The 19969-nt window shown below is 42.6% G+C and overlaps 1 protein-coding gene across 2 annotated transcripts in view; it reads right to left on the reverse strand.

Annotated features, from left to right (window-relative positions):
* The window catches only part of SLC29A1 (solute carrier family 29 member 1 (Augustine blood group)), a 524950-nt gene that overhangs the window by 96972 nt on the left and 408009 nt on the right, over window positions 1-19969 (reverse strand). The window lies entirely within an intron of this gene.

The raw sequence follows: 19969 nt of genomic DNA on the forward strand, positions 1-19969 counted from the left end.
AGTCCATTATAAATACCTCAGCTCAGTGCATCGTCTGCTGTCTCATACTGCTATAATATCACCTGACACCAATGCAGTCCATTATAAATACCTCAGCTCAGTGTATGCTCTGCTGTCTCAGACTGCCACAATATCACCAGACACCAATGCAGTCCATTATAAATGCCTCAGATCAGTGCATCGTCTGCTGTCTCAGACTGCCATAATATCACCTGACACCAGTGCAGTCCATTATAAATGCCTCAGATTAGTGCATCGTCTGCTGTCTCATACTGCCATAATATCACCAGACACCAATGCAGTCCATTATAAATGCCTCAGATCAGTGCATCGTCTGCTGTCTCATACTGCCATAATATCACCAGACACCAATGCAGTCCATTATAAATGCCTCAGATCAGTGCATCGTCTGCTGTCTCATACTGCCATAATATCACCTGACACCAATGCAGTCCATTATCAATGCCTCAAGCTCAGTGCATTGTCTGCTGTCTCATACTGCCATAATATCACCAGACACCAATGCAGTCCATTATAAATGCCTCAGATTAGTGCATCGTCTGCTGTCTCATACTGCCATAATATCACCTGACACCAGTGCAGTCCATTATAAATACCTCAGCTCAGTGCATCGTCTGCTGTCTCAGACTGCCATAATATCACCAGACACCAATGCAGTCCATTATAAATGCCTCAGCTCAGTGCATCGTCTGCTGTCTCAGACTGCCATAATATCACCAGACACCAATGCAGTCCATTATAAATGCCTCAGATTAGTGCATCGTCTGCTGTCTCAGACTGCCATAATATCACCTGACACCAGTGCAGTCCATTATAAATACCTCAGATCAGTGCATCGTCTGCTGTCTCATACTGCCATAATATCACCTGACACCAGTGCAGTCCATTAAAAATGCCTCAGCTCAGTGCATCGTCTGCTGTCTCATACTGCCATAATATCACCAGACACCAATGCAGTCCATTATAAATGCCTCAGATTAGTGCATCGTCTGCTGTCTCATACTGCCATAATATCACCTGACACCAGTGCAGTCCATTATAAATGCCTCAGATCAGTGCATTGTCTGCTGTCTCAGACTGCCATAATATCATCTGACACCAGTGCAGTCCATTATAAATGCCTCAGATCAGTGCATTGTCTGCTGTCTCAGACTGCCATAATATCACCTGACACCAGTGCAGTCCATTATAAATGCCTCAGCTCAGTGCATCGTCTGCTGTCTCATACTGCCATAATATCACCTGACACCAGTGCAGTCCATTATAAATATCTCAGATTAGTGCATCGTCTGCTGTCTCATACTGCCATAATATCCCCTGACACCAGTGCAGTCCATTATAAATGCCTCAGCTCAGTGCATCGTCTGCTGTCTCATACTGCCATAATATCACCTGACACCAGTGCAGTCCATTATAAATACCTCAGCTCAGTGCATCGTCTGCTGTCTCAGACTGCCATAATATCACCTGACACCAGTGCAGTCCATTATAAATACCGCAGCTCAGTGTATGCTGTGCTGTCTCAGACTGCCATAATATCACCTGACACCAATGCAGTCCATTATAAATACCTCAGCTCAGTGTATGCTCTGCTGTCTCAGACTGCCATAATATCACCTGACACCAGTGCAGTCCATTATAAATGCCTCAGATTAGTGCATCGTCTGCTGTCTCAGACTGCCATAATATCACCTGACACCAGTTCAGTCCATTATAAATACCTCAGCTCAGTGCATCGTCTGCTGTCTCAGACTGCCATAATATCACCTGACACCAGTGCAGTCCATTATAAATACCTCAGCTCAGTGCATCGTCTGCTGTCTCAGACTGCCATAATATCACCTGACACCAGTGCAGTCCATTATAAATGCCTCAGATTAGTGCATCGTCTGCTGTCTCAGACTGCCATAATATCACCTGACACCAGTGCAGTCCATTATAAATACCTCAGCTCAGTGCATCGTCTGCTGACTCTGACTGCCATAATATCACCTGACATCAGTGCAGTCCATTATAAATACCTCAGCTCAGTGCATCGTCTGCTGTCTCAGACTGCCATAATATCACCTGACACCAGTGCAGTCCATTATAACTGCCTCAGATTAGTGCATCGTCTGCTGTCTCATACTGCCATAATATCACCTGACACCAGTGCAGTCCATTATAACTGCCTCAGATTAGTGCATCATCTGCTGTCTCATACTGCCATAATATCACCTGACACCAATGCAGTCCATTATAAATACCTCAGATTAGTGCATCGTCTGCTGTCTCATACTGTCATAATATCACCTGACACCAGTGGAGTCCATTATAAATACCTCAGATCAGTGCATCGTCTGCTGTCTCATACTGTCATAATATCACCTGACACCAGTGGAGTCTATTATAAATGCCTCAGCTCAGTGCATCGTCTGCTGTCTCAGACTGCCATAATATCACCTGACACCAGTGCAGTCCATTATAAATACCTCAGATTAGTGCATCGTCTGCTGTCTCAGACTGCCACAATATCACCTGACACCAGTGCAGTCCATTATAAATACCTCAGATCAGTGCATCGTCTGCTGTCTCAGACTGCCATAATATCAGCTGACACCAATGCAGTCCGTTATAAATGCCTCAGATCAGTGCATCGTTTGCTGTCTCAGACTGCCACAATATCACCTGTAACCAATGCAGTCCATTATAAATACCTCAGCTCAGTGCATCGTCTGCTGTCTCAGACTGCCATAATATCACCAGACACCAATGCAGTCCATTATAAATACCTCAGCTCAGTGTATGCTCTGCTGTCTCAGACTGCCATAATATCACCTGACACCAATACAGTCCGTTATAAATACCTCAGATCAGTACATTGTCTGCTGTCTCATACTGCCATAATATCACCTGACACCAGTGCAGTCCATTATAAATACCTCAGATCAGTACATTGTCTGCTGTCTTATACTGCCATAATATCACCTGACACCAGTGCAGTCTATTATAAATACCTCAGATTAGTGCATCGTCTGCTGTCTCAGACTGCCACAATATCACCTGACACCAGTGCAGTCCATTATAAATACCTCAGTTCAGTGCATCGTCTGCTGTCTCAGAATGCCATAATATCACCTGACACCAATGCAGTCCGTTATAAATGCCTCAGATCAGTGCATCGTTTGCTGTCTCAGACTGCCACAATATCACCAGACACCAATGCAGTCCATTATAAATACCTCAGCTCAGTGCATCGTCTGCTGTCTCAGACTGCCATAATATCACCAGACACCAATGCAGTCCATTATAAATACCTCAGCTCAGTGTATGCTCTGCTGTCTCAGACTGCCATAATATCACCTGACACCAGTGCAGTCCATAATAAATACCTCAGCTCAGTGTATGCTCTGCTGTCTCATACTGCCATAATATCACCTGACACCAATACAGTCCGTTATAAATACCTCAGTTCAGTGCATCGTCTGCTGACTCAGACTGCCATAATATCACCTGACACCAGTGCAGTCCATTATAAATACCTCAGATCAGTACATTGTCTGCTGTCTCATACTGCCATAATATCACCTGACACCAGTGCAGTCCATTATAAATACCTCAGCTCAGTGCATCGTCTGCTGTCTCATACTGCCATAATATCACCTGACACCAATGCAGTCCATTATAAATACCTCAGTTCAGTGCATCGTCTGCTGACTCAGACTGCCATAATATCACCTGACACCAGTGCAGTCCATTATAAATACCTCAGATCAGTACATTGTCTGCTGTCTCATACTGCCATAATATCACCTGACACCAATGCAGTCCATTATAAATGCCTCAGATCAGTGCATTGTCTGCTGTCTCATACTGCCATAATATCACCTGACACCAGTGCAGTCCATTATAAATGCCTCAGCTCAGTGCATCGTCTGCTGTCTCAGACTGCCATAATATCACCTGACACCAGTGCAGTCCATTATAAATACCTCAGCTCAGTGTATGCTCTGCTGTCTCAGACTGCCATAATATCACCTGACACCAATGCAATCCATTATAAATACCTCAGATTAGTGCATCGTCTGCTGTCTCAGACTGCCATAATATCACCTGACACCAGTGCAGTCCATTATAAATGCCTCAGCTCAGTGCATCGTCTGCTGTCTCAGACTGCCATAATATCACCTGACATCAGTGCAGTCCATTATAATTACCTCAGCTCAGTGCATCGTCTGCTGTCTCATACTGCCATAATATCACCTGACATCAGTGCAGTCCATTATAAATGCCTCAGATTAGTGCATTGTCTGCTGTCTCATACTGCCATAATATCACTTGACACCAGTGCAGTCCATTATAAATACCTCAGCTCAGTGCATCGTCTGCTGACTCAGACTGCCATAATATCACCTGACACCAGTGCAGTCCATTATAAATACCTCAGATCAGTACATTGTCTGCTGTCTCATACTGCCATAATATCACCTGACACCAATGCAGTCCATTATAAATGCCTCAGATCAGTGCATTGTCTGCTGTCTCATACTGCCATAATATCACCTGACACCAGTGCAGTCCATTATAAATGCCTCAGCTCAGTGCATCGTCTGCTGTCTCAGACTGCCATAATATCACCTGACACCAGTGCAGTCCATTATAAATACCTCAGCTCAGTGTATGCTCTGCTGTCTCAGACTGCCATAATATCACCTGACACCAATGCAATCCATTATAAATACCTCAGATTAGTGCATCGTCTGCTGTCTCAGACTGCCATAATATCACCTGACACCAGTGCAGTCCATTATAAATGCCTCAGCTCAGTGCATCGTCTGCTGTCTCAGACTGCCATAATATCACCTGACATCAGTGCAGTCCATTATAATTACCTCAGCTCAGTGCATCGTCTGCTGTCTCATACTGCCATAATATCACCTGACATCAGTGCAGTCCATTATAAATGCCTCAGATTAGTGCATTGTCTGCTGTCTCATACTGCCATAATATCACTTGACACCAGTGCAGTCCATTATAAATACCTCAGCTCAGTGCATTGTCTGCTGTCTCATACTGCCATAATATCACCTGACATCAGTGCAGTCCATTATAAATGCCTCAGATTAGTGCATTGTCTGCTGTCTCATACTGCCATAATATCACCTGACACCAGTGCAGTCCATTATAAATACCTCAGCTCAGTGCATCGTCTGCTGTCTCATACTGTCATAATATCACCTGACACCAGTGCAGTCCATTATAAATGCCTCAGCTCAGTGCATTGTCTGCTGTCTCAGACTGCCATAATATCACCTGACACCAGTGCAGTCCATTATAAATACCTCAGATCAGTGCATCGTCTGCTGTCTCATACTGCCATAATATCACCTGACACCAGTGCAGTCCATTATAAATACCTCAGCTCAGTGCATCGTCTGCTGTCTCAGACTGCCACAATATCACCTGACACCAATGCAGTCCATTATAAATGCCTCAGATCAGTGCATCGTCTGCTGTCTCATACTGCCATAATATCACCTGACACCAATGCAGTCCATTATCAATGCCTCAAGCTCAGTGCATCGTCTGCTGTCTCATACTGCCATAATATCACCTGACACCAATGCAGTCCATTATAAATGCCTCAGATTAGTGTATGCTCTGCTGTCTCAGACTGCCATAATATCACCTGACACCAGTGCAGTCCATTATAAATGCCTCAGCTCAGTGCATCGTCTGCTGTCTCATACTGCCATAATATCACCTGACACCAATGCAGTCCATTATAAATACCTCAGATCAGTGCATCGTCTGCTGTCTCATACTGCCATAATATCACCTGACACCAATGCAGTCCATTATAAATGCCTCAGATTAGTGCATCGTCTGCTGTCTCAGACCGCCACAATATCACCTGACACCAGTGCAGTCCATTATAAATACCTCAGTTCAGTGCATTGTCTGCTGTCTCAGACTGCCATAATATCACCTGACACCAGTGCAGTCCATTATAAATACCTCAGATCAGTGCGTCGTCTGCTGTCTCAGACTGCCATAATATCACCTGACACCAATGCAGTCCATTATAAATACCTCAGCTCAGTGCATCTTCTGCTGTCTCATACTGCTATAATATCACCTGACACCAATGCAGTCCATTATAAATACCTCAGCTCAGTGTATGCTCTGCTGTCTCAGACTGCCACAATATCACCAGACACCAATGCAGTCCATTATAAATGCCTCAGATCAGTGCATCGTCTGCTGTCTCAGACTGCCATAATATCACCTGACACCAGTGCAGTCCATTATAAATGCCTCAGATTAGTGCATCGTCTGCTGTCTCATACTGCCATAATATCACCAGACACCAATGCAGTCCATTATAAATGCCTCAGATCAGTGCATCGTCTGCTGTCTCATACTGCCATAATATCACCAGACACCAATGCAGTCCATTATAAATGCCTCAGATCAGTGCATCGTCTGCTGTCTCATACTGCCATAATATCACCTGACACCAATGCAGTCCATTATCAATGCCTCAAGCTCAGTGCATTGTCTGCTGTCTCATACTGCCATAATATCACCAGACACCAATGCAGTCCATTATAAATGCCTCAGATTAGTGCATCGTCTGCTGTCTCATACTGCCATAATATCACCTGACACCAGTGCAGTCCATTATAAATACCTCAGCTCAGTGCATCGTCTGCTGTCTCAGACTGCCATAATATCACCAGACACCAATGCAGTCCATTATAAATGCCTCAGCTCAGTGCATCGTCTGCTGTCTCAGACTGCCATAATATCACCAGACACCAATGCAGTCCATTATAAATGCCTCAGATTAGTGCATCGTCTGCTGTCTCATACTGCCATAATATCACCTGACACCAGTGCAGTCCATTAAAAATGCCTCAGCTCAGTGCATCGTCTGCTGTCTCATACTGCCATAATATCACCAGACACCAATGCAGTCCATTATAAATGCCTCAGATTAGTGCATCGTCTGCTGTCTCATACTGCCATAATATCACCTGACACCAGTGCAGTCCATTATAAATGCCTCAGATCAGTGCATTGTCTGCTGTCTCAGACTGCCATAATATCATCTGACACCAGTGCAGTCCATTATAAATGCCTCAGATCAGTGCATTGTCTGCTGTCTCAGACTGCCATAATATCACCTGACACCAGTGCAGTCCATTATAAATGCCTCAGCTCAGTGCATCGTCTGCTGTCTCATACTGCCATAATATCACCTGACACCAGTGCAGTCCATTATAAATATCTCAGATTAGTGCATCGTCTGCTGTCTCATACTGCCATAATATCCCCTGACACCAGTGCAGTCCATTATAAATACCTCAGATTAGTGCATCGTCTGCTGTCTCAGTCTGTCATAATATCACCTGACACCAGTGCAGTCCATAATAAATACCTCAGCTCAGTGTATGCTCTGCTGTCTCATACTGCCATAATATCACCTGACACCAGTGCAGTCCATTATAAATACCTCAGCTCAGTGCATCGTCTGCTGTCTCAGACTGCCATAATATCACCTGACACCAGTGCAGTCCATTATAAATACCGCAGCTCAGTGTATGCTCTGCTGTCTCAGACTGCCATAATATCACCTGACACCAATGCAGTCCATTATAAATACCTCAGCTCAGTGTATGCTCTGCTGTCTCAGACTGCCATAATATCACCTGACACCAATGCAGTCCATTATAAATGCCTCAGCTCAGTGCATCGTCTGCTGTCTCATACTGCCATAATATCACCTGACACCAATGCAGTCCATTATAAATACCTCAGCTCAGTGCATCGTCTGCTGTCTCATACTGCCATAATATCACCTGACACCAATGCAGTCCATTATAAATACCTCAGCTCAGTGCATCGTCTGCTGTCTCATACTGCCATAATATCACCTGACACCAGTGCAGTCCATTATAAATACCTCAGATCAGTGCATTGTCTGCTGTCTCATACTGCCATAATATCACCTGACACCAATGCAGTCCATTATAAATGCCTCATATCAGTGCATCGTCTGCTGACTCAGACTGCCATAATATCACCTGACACCAATGCAGTCCATTATAAATGCCTCAGCTCAGTGCATCGTCTGCTGACTCAGACTGCCATAATATCCCCTGACACCAATGCAGTCCATTATAAATACCTCAGCTCAGTGCATCGTCTGCTGACTCAGACTGCCATAATATCACCTGACACCAATGCAGTCCATTATAAATGCCTCAGCTCAGTGCATCGTCTGCTGACTCAGACTGCCATAATACCCCCTGACACCAATGCAGTCCATTATAAATACCTCAGCTCAGTGCATCGTCTGCTGACTCAGACTGTCATAATATCACCTGACACCAATGCAGTCCATTATAAATGCCTCATATCAGTGCATCGTCTGCTGACTCAGACTGCCATAATATCACCTGACACCAATGCAGTCCATTATAACTGCCTCAGCTCAGTGCATCGTCTGCTGACTCAGACTGCCATAATATCCCCTGACACCAATGCAGTCCATTATAAATACCTCAGCTCAGTGCATCGTCTGCTGACTCAGACTGCCATAATATCCCCTGACACCAATGCAGTCCATTATAAATACCTCAGCTCAGTGCATCGTTTGCTGTCTCAGACTGCCATAATATCACCTGACACCAATGCAGTCCATTATAAATACCTCAGATCAGTGCATCGTCTGCTGTCTCATACTGCCATAATATCACCTGACACCAGTGCAGTCCATTATAAATACCTCAGCTCAGTGCATCGTCTGCTGTCTCAGACTGCCATAATATCACCTGACACCAGTGCAGTCCATTATAAATACCTCAGCTCAGTGCATCGTCTGCTGTCTCAGACTGCCATAATATCACCTGAAACCAATTGTCTGCTGTCTCATACTGCCATAATATCACCTGACACCAATGCTGTCCATTATAAATACCTCAGATTAGTGCATCGTCTGCTGTCTCATACTGCCATAATATCACCTGACACCAATGCAGTCCATTATAAATACCTCAGATCAGTGCATCGTCTGCTGTCTCATACTGCCATAATATCACCTGACACCAATGCTGTCCATTATAAATACCTCAGATTAGTGCATCGTCTGCTGTCTCATACTGCCATAATATCACCTGACACCAGTGCAGTCCATTATAACTGCCTCAGATTAGTGCATCGTCTGCTGTCTCATACTGCCATAATATCACCTGACACCAGTGCAGTCCATTATAACTGCCTCAGCTCAGTGCATCGTCTGCTGTCTCAGAATGCCATAATATCACCTGACACCAGTGCAGTCCATTATAAATACCTCAGCTCAGTGCATCGTCTGCTGTCTCATATTGCCATAATATCACCTGACACCAGTGCAGTCCATTATAAATACCTCAGCTCAGTGCATCGTCTGCTGTCTCATACTGCCATAATATCACCTGATACCAGTGCAGTCCATAATAAATGCCTCAGCTCAGTGCATCGTCTGCTGTCTCAGACTGCCATAATATCCCCTGACACCAGTGCAGTCCAGAATAAATACCTCAGATCAGTGCATCGTCTGCTGTCTCAGACTGTCATAATATCACCTGACACCAGTGCAGTCCAGAATAAATACCTCAGCTCAGTGTATGCTCTGCTGTCTCATACTACCATAATATCACCTGACACCAGTGCAGTCCATTATAACTGCCTCAGCTCAGTGCATCGTCTGCTGACTCTGACTGCCATAATATCCCCTGACACCAATGCAGTCCATTATAAATACCTCAGCTCAGTGCATCGTCTGCTGACTCAGACTGCCATAATATCACCTGACACCAGTGCAGTCCATAATAAATACCTCAGATTAGTGCATCGTCTGCTGTCTCATACTGCCATAATATCACCTGACACCAGTGCAGTCCATAATAAATACCTCAGATTAGTGCATCGTCTGCTGTCTCATACTGCCATAATATCACCTGACACCAGTGCAGTCCATTATAAATACCTCAGCTCAGTGCATCGTCTGCTGTCTCAGACTGCCATAATATCACCTGACACCAGTGCAGTCCATTATAAATGCCTCAGATCAGTGCATCGTCTATTATCTCAGACTGCCATAATATCACCTGACACCAATGCAGTCCATTATAAATACCTCAGCTCAGTGCATCGTCTGCTGTCTCATACTGCCATAATATCACCTGACACCAGTGCAGTCCATTATAAATATCTCAGATTAGTGCATCGTCTGCTGTCTCATACTGCCATAATATCCCCTGACACCAGTGCAGTCCATTATAAATACCTCAGATTAGTGCATCGTCTGCTGTCTCAGACTGTCATAATATCACCTGACAGCAGTGCAGTCCATAATAAATACCTCAGCTCAGTGTATGCTCTGCTGTCTCATACTGCCATAATATCACCTGACACCAGTGCAGTCCATTATAAATACCTCAGCTCAGTGCATCGTCTGCTGTCTCAGACTGCCACAATATCACCTGACACCAATGCAGTCCATTATAAATACCGCAGCTCAGTGTATGCTCTGCTGTCTCAGACTGCCATAATATCACCTGACACCAATGCAGTCCATTATAAATACCTCAGCTCAGTGTATGCTCTGCTGTCTCAGACTGCCATAATATCACCTGACACCAATGCAGTCCATTATAAATGCCTCAGCTCAGTGCATCGTCTGCTGTCTCAGACTGCCATAATATCACCTGACACCAATGCAGTCCATTATAAATACCTCAGCTCAGTGCATCGTCTGCTGTCTCATACTGCCATAATATCACCTGACACCAGTGCAGTCCATTATAAATACCCTCAGATCAGTGCATCGTCTATTATCTCAGACTGCCATAATATCACCTGACACCAGTGCAGTCCATTATAAATACCTCAGCTCAGTGCATCGTCTGCTGTCTCATACTGCCATAATATCACCTGACACCAATGCAGTCCATTATAAATACCTCAGCTCAGGGCATCGTCTGCTGTCTCATACTGCCATAATATCACCTGACACCAGTGCAGTCCATTATAAATACCTCAGATTAGTGCATCGTCTGCTGTCTCATACTGCCATAATATCACCTGACACCAATGCTGTCCATTATAAATGCCTCAGATCAGTGCATCGTCTGCTGTCTCAGACTGCCATAATATCACCTGACACCAATTGTCTGCTGTCTCATACTGCCATAATATCACCTGACACCAATGCTGTCCATTATAAATACCTCAGATTAGTGCATCGTCTGCTGTCTCATACTGCCATAATATCACCTGACACCAATGCAGTCCATTATAAATACCTCAGATCATTGCATCGTCTGCTGTCTCATACTGCCATAATATCACCTGACACCAATGCTGTCCATTATAAATGCCTCAGCTCAGTGTATCGTCTGCTGTCTCATACTGCCATAATATCACCAGACACCAATGCAGTCCATTATAAATGCCTCAGATCAGTGCATCGTCTGCTGTCTCAGACTGCCATAATATCACCTGACACCAGTGCAGTCCATTATAAATACCTCAGCTCAGTGCATCGTCTGCTGTCTCATACTGCCATAATATCACCTGACACCAGTGCAGTCCATTATAAATGCCTCAGCTCAGTGCATCGTCTGCTGTCTCAGACTGCCATAATATCACCTGACACCAATTGTCTGCTGTCTCATACTGACATTATATCACCTGACACTAGTGCAGTCCATTATAAATACCTCAGCTCAGTGCATCGTCTGCTGTCTCATACTGCCATAATATCACCTGACACCAATGCAGTCCATTATAAATACCTCAGATCAGTGCATCGTCTGCTGTCTCATACTGCCATAATATCACCTGACACCAATGCAGTCCATTATAAATGCCTCATATAAGTGCATCGTCTGCTGACTCAGACTGCCATAATATCACCTGACACCAATGCAGTCCATTATAAATACCTCAGATCAGTGCATCGTCTGCTGTCTCATACTGCCATAATTACACCTGACACCAATGCAGTCCATTATAAATGCCTCATATCAGTGCATCGTCTGCTGACTCAGACTGCCATAATATCACCTGACACCAATGCAGTCCATTATAAATGCCTCAGCTCAGTGCATCGTCTGCTGACTCAGACTGCCATAATATCCCCTGACACCAATGCAGTCCATTATAAATACCTCAGCTCAGTGCATCGTCTGCTGACTCAGACTGCCATAATATCACCTGACACCAATGCAGTCCATTATAAATACCTCAGCTCAGTGCATCGTCTGCTGACTCAGACTGCCATAATACCCCCTGACACCAATGCAGTCCATTATAAATACCTCAGCTCAGTGCATCGTCTGCTGACTCAGACTGCCATAATACCCCCTGACACCAATGCAGTCCATTATAAATACCTCAGCTCAGTGCATCGTCTGCTGACTCAGACTGTCATAATATCACCTGACACCAATGCAGTCCATTATAAATGCCTCATATCAGTGCATCGTCTGCTGACTCAGACTGCCATAATATCACCTGACACCAATGCAGTCCATTATAACTGCCTCAGCTCAGTGCATCGTCTGCTGACTCAGACTGCCATAATATCCCCTGACACCAATGCAGTCCATTATAAATACCTCAGCTCAGTGCATCGTCTACTGACTCAGACTGCCATAATATCCCCTGACACCAATGCAGTCCATTATAAATACCTCAGCTCAGTGCATCGTTTGCTGTCTCAGACTGCCATAATATCACCTGACACCAATGCAGTCCATTATAAATACCTCAGATCAGTGCATCGTCTGCTGTCTCATACTGCCATAATATCACCTGACACCAGTGCAGTCCATTATAAATACCTCAGCTCAGTGCATCGTCTGCTGTCTCAGACTGCCATAATATCACCTGACACCAGTGCAGTCCATTATAAATACCTCAGCTCAGTGCATCGTCTGCTGTCTCAGACTGCCATAATATCACCTGACACCAATTGTCTGCTGTCTCATACTGCCATAATATCACCTGACACCAATGCTGTCCATTATAAATACCTCAGATTAGTGCATCGTCTGCTGTCTCATACTGCCATAATATCACCTGACACCAATGCAGTCCATTATAAATAACTCAGATCAGTGCATCGTCTGCTGTCTCATACTGCCATAATACCACCTGACACCAATGCTGTCCATTATAAATACCTCAGATTAGTGCATCGTCTGCTGTCTCATACTGCCATAATATCACCTGACACCAGTGCAGTCCATTATAACTGCCTCAGATTAGTGCATCGTCTGCTGTCTCATACTGCCATAATATCACCTGACACCAGTGCAGTCCATTATAACTGCCTCAGCTCAGTGCATCGTCTGCTGTCTCATACTGCCATAATATCACCTGACACCAGTGCAGTCCATTATAAATACCTCAGCTCAGTGCATCGTCTGCTGTCTCATACTGCCATAATATCACCTGATACCAGTGCAGTCCATAATAAATGCCTCAGCTCAGTGCATCGTCTGCTGTCTCAGACTGCCATAATATCCCCTGACACCAGTGCAGTCCAGAATAAATACCTCAGATCAGTGCATCGTCTGCTGTCTCAGACTGTCATAATATCACCTGACACCAGTGCAGTCCATTATAAATACCTCAGCTCAGTGCATCGTCTGCTGACTCATACTGCCATAATATCACCTGACACCAATTGTCTGCTGTCTCATACTGACATAATATCACCTGACACTAGTGCAGTCCATTATAAATACCTCAGCTCAGTGCATCGTCTGCTGTCTCATACTGCCATAATATCACCTGACACCAATGCAGTCCATTATAAATACCTCAGATCAGTGCATCGTCTGCTGTCTCATACTGCCATAATATCACCTGACACCAATGCAGTCCATTATAAATGCCTCATATCAGTGCATCGTCTGCTGACTCAGACTGCCATAATATCACCTGACACCAATGCAGTCCATTATAAATACCTCAGATCAGTGCATCGTCTGCTGTCTCATACTGCCATAATATCACCTGACACCAATGCAGTCCATTATAAATGCCTCATATCAGTGCATCGTCTGCTGACTCAGACTGCCATAATATCACCTGACACCAATGCAGTCCATTATAAATGCCTCAGCTCAGTGCATCGTCTGCTGACTCAGACTGCCATAATATCCCCTGACACCAATGCAGTCCATTATAAATTCCTCAGCTCAGTGCATCGTCTGCTGACTCAGACTGCCATAATATCACCTGACACCAATGCAGTCCATTATAAATGCCTCAGCTCAGTGCATCGTCTGCTGACTCAGACTGCCATAATACCCCCTGACACCAATGCAGTCCATTATAAATACCTCAGCTCAGTGCATCGTCTGCTGACTCAGACTGTCATAATATCACCTGACACCAATGCAGTCCATTATAAATGCCTCATATCAGTGCATCGTCTGCTGACTCAGACTGCCATAATATCACCTGACACCAATGCAGTCCATTATAACTGCCTCAGCTCAGTGCATCGTCTGCTGACTCAGACTGCCATAATATCCCCTGACACCAATGCAGTCCATTATAAATACCTCAGCTCAGTGCATCGTCTGCTGACTCAGACTGCCATAATATCCCCTGACACCAATGCAGTCCATTATAAATACCTCAGCTCAGTGCATCGTTTGCTGTCTCAGACTGCCATAATATCACCTGACACCAATTCAGTCCATTATAAATACCTCAGATCAGTGCATCGTCTGCTGTCTCATACTGCCATAATATCACCTGACACCAGTGCAGTCCATTATAAATACCTCAGCTCAGTGCATCGTCTGCTGTCTCAGACTGCCATAATATCACCTGACACCAGTGCAGTCCATTATAAATACCTCAGCTCAGTGCATCGTCTGCTGTCTCAGACTGCCATAATATCACCTGACACCAATTGTCTGCTGTCTCATACTGCCATAATATCACCTGACACCAATGCTGTCCATTATAAATACCTCAGATTAGTGCATCGTCTGCTGTCTCATACTGCCATAATATCACCTGACACCAATGCAGTCCATTATAAATACCTCAGATCAGTGCATCGTCTGCTGTCTCATACTGCCATAATATCACCTGACACCAATGCTGTCCATTATAAATACCTCAGATTAGTGCATCGTCTGCTGTCTCATACTGCCATAATATCACCTGACACCAGTGCAGTCCATTATAACTGCCTCAGATTAGTGCATCGTCTGCTGTCTCATACTGCCATAATATCACCTGACACCAGTGCAGTCCATTATAACTGCCTCAGCTCAGTGCATCGTCTGCTGTCTCATACTGCCATAATATCACCTGACACCAGTGCAGTCCATTATAAATACCTCAGCTCAGTGCATCGTCTGCTGTCTCATACTGCCATAATATCACCTGATACCAGTGCAGTCCATAATAAATGCCTCAGCTCAGTGCATCGTCTGCTGTCTCAGACTGCCATAATATCCCCTGACACCAGTGCAGTCCAGAATAAATACCTCAGATCAGTGCATCGTCTGCTGTCTCAGACTGTCATAATATCACCTGACACCAGTGCAGTCCAGAATAAATACCTCAGCTCAGTGTATGCTCTGCTGTCTCAGACTGCCATAATATCACCTGACACCAGTGCAGTCCATTATAACTGCCTCAGCTCAGTGCATCGTCTGCTGACTCTGACTGCCATAATATCCCCTGACACCAATGCAGTCCATTATAAATGCCTCAGCTCAGTGCATCGTCTGCTGACTCTGACTGCCATAATATCACCTGACACCAATGCAGTCCATTATAAATGCCTCAGCTCAGTGCATCGTCTGCTGACTCTGACTGCCATAATATCCCCTGACACCAATGCAGTCCATTATAAATACCTCAGCTCAGTGCATCGTCTGCTGACTCAGACTGCCATAATATCACCTGACACCAGTGCAGTCCATAATAAATACCTCAGATTAGTGCATCGTCTGCTGTCTCATACTGCCATAATATCACCTGACACCAGTGCAGTCCATAATAAATACCTCAGATTAGTGCATCGTCTGCTGTCTCATACTGCCATAATATCACCTGACACCAGTGCAGTCCATTATAAATACCTCAGCTCAGTGCATCGTCTGCTGTCTCAGACTGCCATAATATCACCTGACACCAGTGCAGTCCATAATAAATACCTCAGATTAGTGCATCGTCTGCTGTCTCATACTGCCATAATATCACCTGACACCAGTGCAGTCCATAATAAATACCTCAGATTAGTGCATCGTCTGCTGTCTCAGACTGCCATAATATCACCTGACACCAGTGCAGTCCATTATAAATACCTCAGTTCAGTGCACTATTCTGACCCTCACCTAGGAAGCACCCACTCAGACCGCCCCCTCCATGACTGTACTTACTTATACCTATTATTGTAGTGACATTACACCTGTGCACACGTTATAGCTTGTAAAGCTCAACAGAATATGACAGCTAAAAACAATCATCGTTACAGGAGTACACAGATAATACACAGTAACTGGCAAAAGCACAGAAACACCTTCTGATGAGGGTCTAGATCATAGATGCAAGAAAAAGTATTTTTCCAGCCACCAGTTAAACTTTAAAAAGACCTTTATTCGTTTCTTACAGGGTCCATCATATCAACAACAACGTTTCAAACCTATGCCAGGTTCTTAATCATGTCTACTGAATAGTATACAGGTGTGTCTTTTATACCTGTCCAATTTTTATCAGATTGCACAATAGTGCCATCTTGTGGTTAAAATTTAAAATTACATGTGACAAATTGTCTAAAGGAATTTACTATTAATTCTTATATTTTAGATTGGTTTCTTCATTACTTATATATGTTTGTCACATGAAAATTTAAAACCAAATTTATATACATATAATTAAAACCTATACACATTATAGTATCAGAATCAAACATGCTGCTACAGGTATATGCTATCATAGTCAAAAAAATAATGACCATTCAAAATCTTTATTTAAGCCTTCAGGTATCATTGTGTTTAATCTGTTTATCCAAAACATCTCCCTTCTTTTAAGCATCTGGTCTCTGTCACCTCCCCTCCTGGGTCTGTCAACTTGTTCAATGACTTGAAATCTAAGTTGACTGATGTTGTGACCCATGGAGAGGAAGTGACAGGAAACAGGAGCCTCCATATTTTTGTTTCTAATGTTAGATTTATGTTCTGTGATTCTTGTTCTTACTTCCCTACTCGTTTCTCCTATATAAATCCTGGCACACGGACATTTGATGAGATAAATAGCATATGTGCTTCTACATGTTAGATATTTCTTTATAGGGTATTTGGTTCCCTTAATGGGGTGAAAAAAATCTTTCCCTTTTATTATTGAACTACAGTGACTGCAATGAAGGCAGGGATAACACCCTCTATTATCAGATCCCATTGTTGTTTGTAAAGTCTTCCTATTACTACCTATATCTGCCCTTACTAATTCATCTCTCAAATTTTTGGTTTTCTTATAAGCTACCATAGGAATATGTTTGAAGTCCTCTACTTGGGGATTACAGTCTCTCAGTATGTGCCAGTGTCTATTTATGATATGTGATATTTTTGTTCCTAGGGAGTTGTATTGGGTAACAAATATCATTCTGTTTTCTTTTGTTTTGTTTTTAGTGTTATCAGTTTCTTTATTTTTGAAGTATTCCAACTGTTTTGTAATTAGATCTTCTGGATACCCTCTTCTTTTGAATTTATCTGCCATTTCATTTAGTCTTATGTCACATCTCCTTTCATCAGTCACTATTCTTTTTACTCTTTTAAATTGACCTTGGGGTATTGCTTCTATCGTTCTTTTTGAATGGAAACTGTCATATTGTAATACTTTATTTTTATCTGTGGGTTTCACATACAAGTCAGTTTTTAAGAAGCCTTGTTCTTTATATACAAAAGTGTCTAAGAATGCTACTCCTGTTTCCTCCATATTGAGTGTAAATTTGAGCCCAGCTACTGATGTGTTAAGGTGTTGAACAAATTGCAGTAGGCTACCAGTGTCTCCCCACCATATGCCAAATATGTCATCCACAAATCTCCACCATGCTGCACCATATTTTAAAAATAATGGATGTGAATATATGAATTTCTCTTCTATGTGGGACATAAAAATGTTGGCATATGTTGGGGCTACACTGGAGCCCATTGCAGTGCCTTGCTTTTGTAGAAAAAAAGTGTCTTGAAATAAAAAATAATTGTGGTATAATATGACAGATAATAGATCTATTAGGAATTGTATTTCATCTTCATTATATTTGTTGTTAGTTTTCAATGTGTTAGTTACTGCTTCAATGCCACTGGTGTGTTTGATTGATGTATATAAGCTGGTGACATCTAATGTATACAATATGCATTTATCTCCAATCTGTCCAATGTCTTTTAATTTAGCAAGAAAGTCATTAGTGTCTTTCAAATATGAAGAAGTGTCTAATAGATACGGCTGTAATACTTTGTCTAAAAATATTACAATTTTTGAAAAAATGGAATTAACTCCTGCCACTATTGGGCGTCCTGGTGGTTGATATTTATCTTTGTGTATTTTTGGTGAGATGTATATAACTGGTCTTACTGGGTTTTTTTCAATGAGACATTCTTTGAATTCATTTGTAATAATACCATTTTTGACTGCTGCATTGGTGATGTGTTCTATTTCTTTCCCTATTTGAATTGTGGGATCTCTAATCAAGGCTTCATATACTGTGGTGTCATTGAGTTGCCTCTGTATCTCTTTCACATAATCAATTTTATTTAATAGCACCACTGCTCCGCCCTTATCCGCTTCCTTTATTATGATTTCATTGTTATTTTTTAGCTTGTTAATGGTATCTTGTTGCTTCCTATCAATGTGCACTAGTTCTCTCTTTTTATTTCTCTTTAAAAGATTTTTTACTTCTTTTTGGACTAATTTTGCAAATGTAGCTACACTATGTTGTGTTGGTGGGTTGAATTTACTTTTGCCTTTAATACCAAATGTTTTAGGATCATTAAACTTAATGTCCTTTTTCTTAGCATCAGTCTTGCTTGTTACTGGTGTCTCTGTCATGCCTTTTAGTGTTGAGAAATGAACCTTAAGTTTCAATTTCCTAAAAAATCTCTCTAAGTCTTGTTCTATGATGAATTCATCATGTGTGTTAGGTAGGCAGTATGATAAACCTTTATTCAATATCATATATTCTGTTTCTGATAAGGTGTAATTAGAGATGTTGTGGACTAAATCATCTTCTTTATTTTCTGTATTACAATGTAATTCAGTATTTTTGCTTACAAAGGTATTAGAATTAGTATGTATTTCATTGGATTGAAAATGGTTAGTTTTATGTGTAGTATTAAAAGAGTGTAGTAGCTTAAAAGAAGGGAGATGTTTTGGATAAACAGATTAAACACAATGATACCTGAAGGCTTAAATAAAGATTTTGAATGGTCATTATTTTTTTGACTATGATAGCATATACCTGTAGCAGCATGTTTGATTCTGATACTATAATGTGTATAGGTTTTAATTATATGTATATAAATTTGGTTTTAAATTTTCATGTGACAAACATATATAAGTAATGAAGAAACCAATCTAAAATATAAGAATTAATAGTAAATTCCTTTAGACAATTTGTCACATGTAATTTTAAATTTTAACCACAAGATGGCACTATTGTGCAATCTGATAAAAATTGGACAGGTATAAAAGACACACCTGTATACTATTCAGTAGACATGATTAAGAACCTGGCATAGGTTTGAAACGTTGTTGTTGATATGATGGACCCTGTAAGAAACGAATAAAGGTCTTTTTAAAGTTTAACTGGTGGCTGGAAAAATACTTTTTCTTGGATATATATTGGGGTCTGGCTAACCCTTTTCCCGTGCCCCAAAAG

This window comes from Bombina bombina, chromosome 4 (genome assembly GCF_027579735.1).
Source record: "Bombina bombina isolate aBomBom1 chromosome 4, aBomBom1.pri, whole genome shotgun sequence".
In the NCBI taxonomy this organism is placed as follows: Eukaryota; Metazoa; Chordata; class Amphibia; order Anura; family Bombinatoridae; genus Bombina; species Bombina bombina.